Genomic DNA, 14,278 nt, shown 5'->3' with positions numbered 1-14,278 from the left:
AATGGCACACAAAACTGTCATGCAGTGATGGTCTCCACGCCAAGTTCGTGGTCCCCAACCTCAGTGGATCCTTGAGTGAAAGGCCTCAAAGCTGGGACACTCACCAGATGTGTGCACTAGATGTGCCCCAGGAGCTTCCCAGGATGGTTAGTCCAAATATTTACCTATTTCCTCAGCCTTAGCCATTTACCCCCTTCCTGACCCCTAATCTCACACCATGTTTGGGGCTTTTCTTCCTCCACACATGAAGCCATCTCCTACGCCACTGGGCCAGTTGAGCCTCCCAGGACTCCATTCACTTCCTATTCTCCTGATATTGCCTTCCCCCTTTACTTCCTGCCTGGTCCCCTCAGAGGATGTCAGATCCCCTGCCAGCCCACAGGATTCATTTGCCCAGCCCTGTGATTGGTCTCCATCCCCTTTCCTCAGGAGCTTGCCCACATGGTGAGTGATCCTTTATTGCATCCACAGCATCTGCCCTGAAGGCTTCTTTTATTCCACCCAAGGATGCCCAAAATTTCTCATTAAAAGGGATATTTCTGACCTTAAAAGTACAGTTTCATATTTACCACAACTGTTTCCTCATTGTAGACTTACTTATCCATACAGCTGTAGCATGGCCCAAAGATATTTTGCCATTTCAGTACAGATAAGGACTTTTCAGGATAGCTAGACATTAGCTGAGGAGTTTTATCCTACTTTTTTGCTCAAGAAGGAAGTGGGGTAGGGAAACAGTTATGTTATATATTTCAGTTTCATCCCAGAAGCACATCTGGGGGTGCCCCTGTTAGTCTTGGTATCGGAGAGGTCAACACCTACAAGCTAATTGCCAGTGGAGGCAAGAGGGAGGGAGAAGGTAGGCGGAGCTTATATCTGGCATCCTGTGTAGGTGAGGATGAGGGATCCTGTGTAGCACTGATGTTGCAGTCCAGGGGAAGAGTGCAGAAAGCTCTCTGCATCCGTGATAGAGACCTGGCATGGCCCCCTTTGCATGGACAAGGATGCAGTGCACATTGAGTGGGAAGATGAAGTCACATTGTCTACAAGGTGTTGGTCTCATCCTCTCCTCTCTGCCATATCCCCAGCCCCAGCACACACCACTTGCCTTGGCCAAGGAGCAGCCACTCTCTCCTTGCAGCTCCACTTTATCCCTTCTTCCTGTGGTTGCCCCCATGTTGGTGATCCGTGGTCCATTATCCAGACATGGGCATGAGTACTATCGACAGGACCAAGGGTTATTCCTGCTATGTGCACATCATCTCTTCTTGGAGTTGGAGGGTGTGTCTGGATCCACTGAGAGGGCTGGAATCAGAGTGCCTGCATGGAGCGGAGGAGAAGGGGGAAGGGACTAGCTGGCCCCCTGTGTTGTTTTGGGGGAGGACGGTGGTGTGAAAGGACAACTATTTCAGGATGTTGGTGGGATAGGAAGCTGTTTCCCAGCTCCATGTGAGTCCTGCCACATGCACGTGGGCAGAAAAAGGTCTTACACCATCCCCCTGAGTCATTTTCTTCTCGCTACACTCTCCTTGCACACTCTCCCAGGACCCAGAGAGAAAGCACAGAGACTGTCACTGCTTCCTAAATGCCAGCTCTCCCTCCCCACACCTCCCCTCTAGTGACTGACGTCAATGGCTGCCTTTGGTCACTGGTCTCATCTGCTTTGGCAGATTTGGCTTGTGCAACACTTCCAGCAGGAACAGGAATTCTGAATGGCCAGCGAGGGCTCTCAGGTGCAGGGTGCAGCCCAGGCTATGTCACCTGAAGGATGCCCTCCATCTCCTCATCACACGTTTCCAAGACAGGGTTCCAGCTAAACATAAGGAGGCCCAAGAGAAGAGCTGTAGTAGAGACACGCAAAGTTTGCTGCTGAGAGGGGAAATTTTAGATTTGTTTAAGAGTGTTGGTCCAGGGGCTGGAGAGATAGCTTAGTGTTTAAGAACACTAGAGTGCTCTTCCAGAGGGCCTGGGTTCAATTCCCAACACCCACATAGATGCTGACAACTGTTAATAACTCCAGTTCCAAGGGATCTGACATCCTCATACAGACATATATGCAGGTAAAACATTGCATGTAAAATAAAAATTGATGATGATGATCATGATCATGATGATCATGATGATAAAAGAACGCTGGACCAGTGAATGTTGTTATGAGCTCTGTGTGCCAGCCTGGCTCCAGGAAACATATCTATAGCAGATGAATTATGTTGTATCATCAGTGAGAACATGGAGGATGCAGTGTGCCTCAGGCAACATGGCAGGCTCCTTGCCTTGGACATCTTCCCAACAGCATCCTGTTCGGAATTGCCAGGTGTCCCAGGCATCTCTCCAGCACTTGCCCACTTTTACGTCCTGTGTGCTCAAAGCCCTCTGAGTTCTGGTCCCGGTCATGGTTAGGAAGTGATCTCACTATCTCAGTCTTCATCCTGATTCTTCATATTCTGTAGTGGGCCTCCTGGATGTTTGTGGCTAAGAAATCTGACCAAGTTCCTTTTGTTTCCTATGGACCCCTGCTCTGGGGTGGGGACCCCTGTTGATTGCCACATTCTTTTGACAACGTAAATCTCCTTGGCTCTGATCTCTAACACATGTGACTCACTGGGCTTTTCAGGAATCTTCTGTCCAAACTCCACATCCTGGACATTCTGGGCCATTCTATCCAGTTGTGAGCTGAAAGCTAGCATTAGGTGTCAGAACATTGCCAGTGTTCATGCTAAAGGGATTATCTACAGGGTTAGGGATATTGGTAAGCAAGTGGTGACTTGTTCATCAAGTGACCCTGTACAAAGGTGGCTTAGGAAGTGGTCTAAGAGCGGAGCAGCCTGGAGTCTATTGATGATAGGTTAGAAGTCCATCCCAATAAAAGGAGGGAGATGAGTTGGGTTGGGGGCTCGTCTGGGATGACTTGCTGCTGAGATGAGCTTGCGTCCTTTTACCTTTGACTCAGGATGTGTTCCTGAAGTTGTGGTTACTCTAAGCCTGTGCTCTTGTTCCCACAATGGGACACATACCTGGAATATTTGCCCTAGATGATTCTTGTGAAGGTAAAGTCAGTGCACTATTTTATTTAACAAGCACAAGTCGTCTTTACATACAGGCACCTGAGTGGACAGTGACCAGGGCCATGTGAGCAGAGCTGGGACTAGAGCCTGAGCTTTCTTAACCCCAGATGTCTGAAGGCTGTTGTGTGCTGCCACTGTCTTTTCACTTGCCCTGTGTTGACTTTGTTTCTTCTAAGCAAGCCACAAGAAGTCTTACAGATGATTAAAGGAGGGGGAGCAAGGCTGTGGGGTAAGGAGCAGGGCCACACCATGCACGAGGTTTGGTCCATGAGTAGCCCAGCATGGCACTTGTCCAGAAGAGTTCTCCAGTGTGGCAGCTGCTCCCCAGGAATGGGAGAAAGAATGATGGGAACACTTTTTCTGCTCTTCTGAAGTTCATGTTACTGAGTTGTCTCTTAAGTGCACTGGCCGTGACCTTGTTCCTAAGGCATAGTTCAGTTCCAAAGCATGAGGCTCAATGCTGTCAAAGTTTCTTCATTCCATGTAGGGTTTGTATCCATTTCCTGCCTCTGCTGTAACAAATCACCAGTGACTTGGCTGTAAGAAGCCCACACACGGCACATTCATTCTCTTTCAAGTTTTAGAGAGCATAAATGGATCATCAGTTGCATGGACTAGTTAAGGCTAAGGCTGGAAGGGTTGGTTCCTGTCCCAGCCTGAGCCTGTGACATTCCGTGGCTGAGCCTGTGACATTCCGTGGCTTTTGTCTGAATCACCCCAACCATGACTTCCGACTTTGGTCATCACATAGCCTTTTCTGACTGTTCTGTTTCCTATTCTAGGCTTGGTTATGACTATATAATTCTTACCCCTGAACCACAACCCAGTGCAATCCTCATGACTTTAGACACTCAGCCCAATTCGATCAGCAAACTTCTTTGCCATACAAGCTACAGTCATAGCTTTTAGGGTTTAAGATGGAAACTAACGGGAGGCTGTTATTCACTCTGACACGTAGTCTTGCTGAGTCACTGCACTTCCGGAAGCATGGTTCCCTCAGACCCCTGTCATCCTTTCCTTCCAAGCACCTCAACATGATCAGAAGACAGAACAAAGATCCACACAGCCACCGGTACCCACACTCCTTCACCTCTTCTGTGACAATCACCTAGTTCCATGAGTGATGGGTTTCCCAGACATGGGATGGTCTCAGTTACACAGCCACATCCTCCTTTGCCACTGTCTGGTCCCTATAGTGCCACAGATTTCCTTACACCTGAGGGATGGATTGTCTCCCTCAAAGATACCCAGCTCATTAGGTCATCAGCCCCGCAGGAAGGAAGCAGAGCATGCCAAGATCCTGTTAGAATCTAGACTGCTCCTTTCTTAGTTAGCTGTCTGCTGCTGTGATGAACACCATGTCCAAAAGCAGGCTGGTGAGCGGAGGTTTTATTTCAGCGTACGCTTCCACGTCACAGTCCCCCCATTGAAGGGAGTCAGAGCAGGAACTCAAGCAGGACTCTGGAAGCAGGAGCTGACTAGATCCATGGAGGAACAATGCTTTACTGGCTTGCTTGGCCCACCTGTCCAGGGGTGGTACTGTTCACAGCGGGCCTGGCTTTCCCGCATCAATCATTACTTGATCATTTATCAAAACTGCCGCCCCACAGACACGGCTACAGGCTAGTCTGATGGAGGCACTCCCTCGGTTGAGGTGCCCTCCAGCTCAGCTCCTCACTCTGATATCTGGCACATCCAGCCTATCCATGCCCCAAGGGCCCTGGACAGTTGTTCCTTCAAGATGTAACTTGTTCTCTGGGGTGACCATCTCTGAATGAAGCATGACTTGTAAGGATGGGACAGAAGGTGACAACAGATGCTTTAGGTGTTGTCTAAATGAGACGCCTGTCTCATTCTGGAAGCCACACTGGGAAACTCAGTGGAGGCCAAAAAGTCCAGGTTCTCTGGCCTGGAGCACCATCCTCTCTATTCCCAGGCTTCTGGTGCCGTGGCGGCCTTTTTGGGAGGAGCCTTCCTCTATCCCCAGCCTTTCTCCCATCATCCCCACTTCCCTAGAAATAATTGCTATGGATGATTAATGGTTTGTGAAATCCGTCCCCCAGTGAGACCTTCACCATGTCCTCTCCATCATAGGGTATCATGTGCCCAGGACAGTCTGGCATTTTCCTGTGCAGGAGACCAGCCTCTGAAAACAACAGCATTGAAAGTTAGCAGAACAGTTTCCGGTGCAGAAGCTTGCTGACTGCCATTGTGTATGCAGCAGGAAATGAGATGTAGTTTCAGGGCCAGAGGCACTGCCAGCTTGTTTGCAACTTAAGAATTTTTCTCCCTCTTTTATCCTCAAGGCAGACAGATCTTTCTAGACAATTGAAAAGACCCATCTAGGCCCAATTACTTTGAGAAATTTTCATTGTTTTCCATCCATTATCACCTCTCCCCGCCTGTTCCCTCTTGAAATGTAATGGGGGGCGGGGCACGAAGATAAACGGTGCAGAGCGCCCAGGCTCGGGAGATATCTGTCTGCTGTTCCCGAGCCTCCGCTGCCCTTTTGTGTTGCAGGGTTGGCTCAGGCTTCTGAAGGCCATGGCTGCCAAGCAAGCCTTGGAGAGGGTCACAGGGGAGCGTTTTTTCTAGAGGTGGCCACGGAGTGTGACAACACGGGAAATATTACAGATGGGAATCCGGTTCGAAGAGGCCTGGAGGCAGGGCACTGGAAGGGGCTCTGACCTGGACGTCCATCCTCCAGAAAGTTGGCCTTGACTTTGTGTTCATGTTTCTCCCCTGGTCTTTCCCTGTGTGCATTTCAACTTTTTACTCAGTTGTTTTATGTATTTGTTTGCTTTTTAATTTGGGTGTGTGTGTGTGTTTGTCTCACTGTGTAACCCAGGCTCGCCTCAGACACTTGGGTCCCATCAGGTTTCCTTTCCTTGGCTTCTCAAGTAGCTGGGATGATGGGTACATTTGTCATGTGCTGTCAAACACATGTGTTCACTTTGCTGGAGTGTCTAAATGACTTTCTTTTTTTTTTTTTTTTTTTTTTTTTTTTTTGCTCCCTATTCCACCGTTTATGATTTTTGACTTAGATAAAGAAAACCTCCAATAATTTTTAGGCTCTACTGTGTATTTGCAGGGCAGGACCCACTCACTAATATCCTAGGAAATTGGGGTGATTAGCAAGAAGAGGCCTGGGCCACAGGAGTGGGGGATGGGGCCTGCCAGAAGGCAGTGGCTTTTAAGCTAATCTAGGCTCTTCCACCAGCTGCACACGAGGCCCTTGCTTCAGTGTCTGGTTCTGAGAGTTATCTGGTGCTTCCATCTGTTCTTGTTCTCCGCCCGTGGGCATGGGCCCCGTGCCTCTTGCACATTTGTGCATTCGTTGTTCTCTCCCTGGCTATGATGCTCTCCCAGTAGTGCTGCCACAGCCAAACGTGACACACTTGGATGACTTTAAACGCTGCTCATTGCTCTTCTGAGCAGTGACATCAGGTGTGAGTGGGAATGTGTTCCTTCCCATGGCTCTTGGAGAAGACTACTCCTTGCTTCTTCCCAGATTCTGGTCACTTCCATCTATCCTGTAGACCCCCTCTTCCCCCCTCCTCTCAGTTTCTTCTTCTCTGTGTGCCATCTCCACATTCGCTTTGAGGCTCACCCTGACGTGATTTCATCTTAATGGCATCAGGGAAGACTGGAGTTCCAGATAAGGTTGTGTCCTGTAGTTCCAGGTCATGTGAGTTTGGAGGGGACACTGTTCAGTCTACCTGCAGCCCCAGCTGTCATGGGGTCAGGTATCGTCCCTTCTGCAGGTAACACAGCCATGGACAAAGGCAAACGTGGCCCACCAGCCTTGAACCTGCAGGCTCCTGGGGAAGCTGGTGGCTGCGTCATCACCAGACACCCAGGTATGAGCTGGAGCCACCTCCCTGTGCCTGTTTTCTGGTCCCCCTGTCAGAGTAGTTGCTTTCATGTGTCCCTGTCTAGGTCTCTGCTTAAGGACACAATCAGTACATCCCTGGTCTTGTTGTCTGTGCTCAGAGGCAAGAAGGACTGGTTCTGGTTGGCAGCCTCCGCCATCCCTGCCTCTGATAGGATTTCACACTGAGCCACCAGGATGCAACGCACCTTTGCTTTAGCAGGGGGCAGCTGGTCAGTGGGTAAAGCCTACACCTAGAACAGAGATGTATAGCTACCTAACAGCTGTCCAGCTCGAGTGCCTGCAGTTCTGTCCCCAGCATTGGAATTCTACCCATGATGCCACCTCGTTGGCTTTCAGCCTCCTTCCTCATAAATCTCCACCGAGAAATTGTTCTGACTTAGCCTGCGCCCAATCTTTCAAATGTTACCGGTTTTGCAAATAGCCTCCTAGATTTCTCCAATTTGATGACCTCCTGCAACATCATCCTGGAAGGCAATATGTTTGCTTTCTCTAGTGGATGTGGGCGTGTGGGAGATATCTGGAAGCTGGTTCCTGCGTAGGAAGAAGGAGACATAAAATTAAGCCCCTCCCCACATTATGGCTTGTGAGAGAGCAGACTCTAATTGCAGCTGTTCCCTAATTAGTGCCTGCTTCTGCAGCACACAGACGCTGTCTGCCTGTTAGCATGGCTGTTAGTGTGTATGTGTGTTGCTGAAGACGAACCCAGGACCCTGAGCATTCGCTCTGCTACCAAGTTTCACCCCAGTGTCTTGTGGTTGCACCAGTGACTACAGATGCCACTGAGGCATTCCCTACTCTGCACTACCATCTTTTGTCCTACTCCCCATTAATCTCTTTATCCTTATGAGGGCTTGTTAATTGTTAATTGTGAATTGACCAGACTCACCTAGTGGGCAGGCCTCCTGGCACATCTGTGTGCTAGCCTCTGAGAATTCAAGGAATTGTCCAGATTATGGTAAGTGAGCATCTTATCTGTGAGCAGGACCATTCCCTTGGCAGGGGACCTGGGCCTTTATAAAATGGAGCCAACAGGCTGAGTACTAGAATAGTTTGTCACCCTCTCTTCCTGAGTGTGGATGCCATGGGACCGACTGTGGATGCCATGTGACTGCCTCTTTCAGATTCTGCCATCTTGACCCTACGCTGTGATGGACAGTACTCCTGGACTGTGATCAGACATAAACTTGTCCCCACCTTTGTCAGGGAGACTTAACCACAGCAACAGGGGAAAAAAAAAAGCCAAGGCAGGCTCCATTCTGTCCTCATAGCAGACCCCTGCCCAGCAGCCACAGTGGCCAGGTCAGGGTGCAGACCTGATGACGTCAAGTCCAAGCTCCCAAGCACTGACTTCTGGGTTTTGTAGTGTCAGCTTCATGGCGATCCTCTTCCTCACTGTTCCCGTTGCAGGTTCTCAGACCCCCACTCAACCCCCACCTCTTCCTTTTCAGAGCCATGGGCCTGCTCTTCTCTCCAGACTTTTACATGGTCTATTCCTCTATCCTGATGGCCATGCTTCAGTGTCACCTTCCCAGACATCACGATGACATCTCCCCATTCCCTTGCCTTGATGGCTCTCTCGGCCTGTGTCCCAGCATGCCTCATTCTGCCGCATGTACTTTCCCCCAACGCCCGCCTTCTTTCCCAGTCCGTCCGTCCTGCCCACCACTGTGATCCTGAAATACAAAAATAGCACCACACTTCAAATGTGGTGAATGTCATCCAGCAGGAATGTGGCCGGGACTAGAGAGCGAAGCTGTTGGGCTTAGCTTGCCACAGAATTCTGTTGTTCCCTCTTCAAATTAAAATGGCGCACAGAGAAAATCGGATTTAAGGTTTAAAAGACAAAACAAAAGGGAGGCAGTGGTAACTGTTGGTTTGAGGACGAAAGAGCCAAATCGAATTCAGTGTCCAGTTTAGGTTTGGGTGGTGGGCTCCCCGGGGGGCCTCTTTCGTAACTCCCTGTTTCTAATCAGTATAGATATTCCACCATCGTGTGTGTGTGTGTGTGTGTGTGTGTGTGTGTGTGTGTGTGTGTGTGTGTGCGCGCGCGCACGTGCGTGTGTATGTGAATATTCATGCATGAGGACATCCTCAACTGTTCCTCCATTTTCATCACCTCGGTTCTGTTTATTTTCATTTCTAATCATGTATGGCTGCATGTGTCTGTGTGGGGGCTTGTGCACACGTGTGCAGGTTCCTTCAGAGGTTAGTGTTGATGTGCCTTTTATTCTTCCTACGTTAGTCAACACAGTAAATTATTAAGGCAGTAGTTTTCTTTAACCAGCTAGTTCCCAAAGGACAGACACAGAGACTATGGTTTCTTTTTAAGCTGCAAGCACTATGCTGGGCAGAGTCTGAACTACTCTAATCCTAATCTCCTTAAAACCCACATATAAACCAATACCTGGCCAGTCTGATGACTCCCCTGGTGCATTCTTCCCTCACTCTCCCCCCACCCCCACCCCCTACTCCTGCGCCTGCTACCTGCTCAGGCATTCCTCCTTATGTCCTTCCCCGGAAACTCCTCCCTTCCACTTCCTGTCCTTCTGTCCAGCTGATTGGCCAAACACCTCTTTATTGGCAACTGCTCCACCCACTCAAGGCATCCCTCCACAGGTTAGAGGCAATGGACACCCTGGAGCCAAGTTACAGAAGGTTGTAAGCCACCGTGTAGGTGCTTGGAATTGAACTTGGGTCCTCTGTAAAGGCAGCAGGTGCTCTGAACCCCTGAGGCATTTCTCCAGTCTCCGCCTTGGTCTGGAGCCTGCCAAGCAGGCTAGGCTGGCTTAGCAGCAAGCCTCAGGATGTTTGTCTCTGCCTCTCTAGCAATGGGTTCACAAGTGTGTCAGCTTGTTTTACTTACACGGGTTGTAGGTGACTGAACTCAGTTCCCACTGTCCAACCTGTCACCCTAGCCCTGCTGGGACACGAAGTAAGCGTCATCCTTAGTGTAAACCCTCCCTTGCTCTCACTACCTCCGATGGGCGATGTGAGCCTCTCGCCTCTCTTTATCTATGCTTCCCTCAGTTTTTACAGTGAGCGAGTGTGTCAGGAAGATTACCAAAAATAAAGCTGCTTCCCACTCTGTGACGTCTAAGGAAGGACAGGCTTGGTCCTCACTTGTCTTCTGGTGTCCTATTTAGTACTTACATCTACTGAGAGCATGAAAGTGTCACCTGGATCACCCTTCAATGTCCCCATTGGCTGTGGACTACATGGTAGGCTAGTAACCTTCGTCAAATTCCCGTCCAAAAAACTCACATGATCTGAATGCTAAGTTTTTACAGCAATAGTAAATAAGCTAGATTCTGAAGACTTTTGGGTTTTAAGGCATTGAATCATACCAAATGCACGCTAAGAAAAAAAGATTTAAAAAATCTTTAATAGGGCCTTGGGATTACAGGCACTTCATTAAACACTAATTCCTTCAAAATTGGCAATTTGTGCATGATATATATTAGCAATTTTCACTTCACTGCAGTGTTTGGTTAAGTAATACCCTTTCCAAACCATCCTTCACAGAAAGAGTTTATTGAACATTCTCAATTGGGTTCTGCTGATGATAATGTTCAGATGGAAAATTCTTTCCCTAAACCCCAAGCATGTGGTGGTGAGGGGCAGAGAGAGTAGAAAACAAGGAAAGAGGGAGATAGTGCCATGGAGGACAGTGAGGCGGCCACTTAGGTGTTGGTTTTTCCTTAAGAGGAAGCTCGGTTCTGTACGAGTGTGTGTGTGTGTCTCTCTCTCTCTCTCTCTCTCTCTCTCTCTCTCTCTCTCTCTCTGTGTGTGTGTGTGTGTGTGTGTGTGTGCATACTCGAGCCTTATTTTCTGTCACTGGGTCCTTAATTGGCTGGGATCCACTCAGGCTAGCTGGCCAGTAACCCCCACCCCCAGGTTTCTGCGTGTCCCTGCCTCCCCAGTGCTGGGATTACAAGTGTACTTCGGCACACTTGGCTTTTGATGTGGGGACTTTGCATAAACTTGGGCATGCCAAGAACTTTACACATGGCTTCAATACCTAGCCCAGGGCTCCTCATGATCTAAGTGGCATATCCATAGCTCTATCAGGTCCTTTTAGGTAGTTTTAAAACCAGGTTGGGTGTTTTATTCACTCTTTGGTCTTGCTTGGCGATTGCTCCAGGTTCTGGGGATAGAGCGGAGAGTGTGCGTCTCCCTGTAGCAGGATCTCTCCTCCCAGCTCCCCACACTCACTGTGGCCACTCCTATGATGCTCACTTCTGCGTCTGAGATGGTCTCTCCTCCTCCTGGTACTTCCCAGGTTGTTCTTCAAGCCTCAGCTTGAGTACTCCATTCTCTATGGATCTCTCCACCGAGGCTGTGGTGTCGGCTCCTTCTAGACCTCCTTTGCACTTTCCCATCTACGGATTATTGCCCTTGCTGTTTTGCTTTGGACAGCATCAGTTTCCCACATCAATGTCTCCTGCGTCTGCCAGTTCAGACTCTGTGCCGCTTTACCCATCTGTGTATTCTAGCTTATGCGGTTCTAAAGGCACCTAGGATATAGCAAGCATTTGGCAGATATTTAAGATGACATATAATTTTAAGTTGTTGCAGGTGCTTTTTTTTAATTGTTTTAAAATTATTCCTTTATGTGTGCCTTTGTCTGTTTATATGCATGTGAGTCACAGTGCCTGCAGAGACCAGAGGCATTGAGTCCTCCTGGAGCTAAAGTTACAGTCATGCATCACCTGACTGGGTGCTGGGAATCGAAGGACATGATTGGCTTCCATGACTGACTGTTGATAGACCTAGTCTTGTGTGAGCCCAGGGCACTCGCTCGGCACAGCTGCTGTGAGAGCATGTTCTAAAGGCAGTGGCACAGAAACCAAGCCGTAACTGTGCTGGAAGCTTCCTTCCTGCTGACTAGTTTTCATGATACCATGTCTGCTGCTAGGAAGGAGAAGGCACCAGTGGTCTTATTCAACTGTCAGTTCTCCAGATGACAGTTCCAAGCGTGGAGCGATACACCAGCTGATCCAATAGTGGCACAACTGTTCTGGGGGCAACCAACTACTCTCAGCTTGGAATTGAGGTTTGTTCTACAAGAGAGAATACATGCATTGTTACTCTTCTTGTTGCTGTGAGAAAGTACCTGACAGAGGAAACTACAGGAAGGAAAGGCTCATCTTGGCTCATAGTTGGGTGTTACGATCCATCATCACAGACAAGCCGTGGGGCAGGAGATCGAGGCAGCTGGTCATGTTGTGTCTAAAGTCAGGAACCAGAGAGGGAGGAACTCTGGTGCTCAGTTCACTTTCTCCTTTTTATTCAGTCTGGGATGGTGCTCCCCACATTCAGGTTGGGTCTCCCCTCTTCAGTTAAACCTTCCTGGAAATGGCCTCGCAGACACAGCTAAGGCATGTTTTTATGGTAATTGTACATCCAATGGAATGCCTGGGTGTCCAGTAGTGGCATTCTTAGCCTCATCCATGTCCCCGAGCCTCCTTTTCCTAGTGCTGTAGGATAGTGACGTCATCACAGTCTAGATAAGGCCTTCCTTTGTCTGATTGCTTTCTTAATGTTGAAGATGGAACCCAAGGGCCAAGTACACTACCACCGAGCCACACCCTTATGTCCCCAAGCTCCCCAGGCTGTATTTTAATCTACCCATTTCTAATCATGGCATATTAATTACTGCTCCTGTCACTGTGGCAGAACACCCAGTGGAAATGATGTGAGGAAGGATTTATTTGCATTCACAGTTCAGGCCGTATGGTCCATGGGGCATCTAGGCAAGTCCTAGTGGCATTGGGTAAGCACAGATCTCCACTGGAGGTAGGCCTGGGACTGGTACCTTCAAGGCTCATCACAGTGACCCAACTCCACCTACAGAGGGCCTACTTCCTAAAGGTCCTATTGCCTCCAGAACTGCACCATCAGCTGGGAAACAAGTGCAAAACACATGGGGGACACATTTCTTATTTAAACCATAACACCCTTTGCTATTCAGCTTGGATTTTCATAGCAACTAAACTTCTACCCCTTCCATATTTTACCTGGGTGTCTTCCAACATTAGATTCTCAGGTTTGTGATAGGAGCCACATTAAAAAAAAAAACAACAAGTTGTACGTATAGGTATCCAAAGGATTAGTTGTGCTTTGAGCTTTTGTGGTCTCCATGGTTCCGTTCAATCGTATTAGGCTTCTTTCTCCTCCTTTTGGAGAGAGGATGGACAGGGGCTATTGTTTTCTTTAAAGTTCATATAATCGATTGTTTTGACAGAAAAACAATACTCCCCATTCTGATTGGTACCACATTTGAAATCAGAGTCACAGCTACCATTTATAAAGATGGCCCTCATTAACATGATTGTCTCTCATAGACACTGCCATATAAAATACACCAGTGTTATTAGTGAGTGACAACCCACACTCACTGGCTTCTCTCTAGCTTTTTGCTTGGCCATTTGATGCAACTCACCCACTATCATAGCAAGGGGTTTTGGTGGCCATCCTGTGGTCCAGAGGGCACCTCATGGAGCAGTTTGTAACTGCAGAAGCTGTGTGGTCCAGCTAAATGGATGGGTTGTAAACCAGTTGTTTCTGTGTTGTGCCATCGTGCCCAGAATCCGCCGAAATTGATAGCACATTTTAGCCCAAGAATATAGAGATTCAATTTACTCTGTAGCTCATTTAGAAAAGACAGGGAAAAAGTAATGCCAGATCACTGGGTGATGTTATTTAATCTTTTTCTCCTCGTTCTTTATTTTCTACCCAGGGAAGAGATTATCTTGTTTTACTCCTCCCTGAGACCCTTTGGAGGGAAGCTGTTGTCTGTCTCTCTGTTCCCACTCCCAAACAAATATATATATATATATATATATATATATATATATATATATATATATATATATGTATGAATGAAAAAGAGAGAGTTATGAGTGTGTGCCCTCCTACTTTCATGGGTGCTCTCTCTATCCTGTGCACAACTTGTGAAGACTCGAGACTCTTGGCTCTGAATTGATCTCCCTTTCTTCTCACTGCAGTCAGGAGTGCTAGGCAAGCGTGCTTCACCACCAAGCCACACCCCAGGGCCATTCATAAAATCCCTGTTGAGCATTTACAATGTTGGACTCTGTGCTGGGCCTTGGGAAAACAGTCACACAGAATAGAACAGCAGCATGCTGGGATTATAGGCTAGTGAGGAGGCAGAGAAAATGATTTCAAAGACATCCAAACAAGTTTAGTAGGAATAACAGCATCGTGGTGTATATTGAGGGTTAGAGGTATTTGTGTGTCTATATCAGTATTTCATATAACACTATCCAGTAGGGAGAGGCCAAAAGGAGATAAAGTCAGG

General features: G+C 48.2%; 1 protein-coding gene across 4 annotated transcripts in view; it reads left to right on the top strand.

The window, feature by feature from the left end:
* The window catches only part of SLC39A11 (solute carrier family 39 member 11), a 393,631-nt gene that overhangs the window by 194,390 nt on the left and 184,963 nt on the right, over nt 1-14,278 (top strand). The gene's annotated exons all lie outside the window — the stretch shown is intronic.

The sequence above is a fragment of the Acomys minous genome (assembly GCF_964271855.1).
Source record: "Acomys minous genome assembly, chromosome: 12".
Lineage (NCBI taxonomy): Eukaryota > Metazoa > Chordata > Mammalia > Rodentia > Muridae > Acomys > Acomys minous.
The sequence above is the reverse complement of the archived record's forward strand: the minus strand, read 5'-3'. Positions and strand labels throughout refer to the sequence as shown.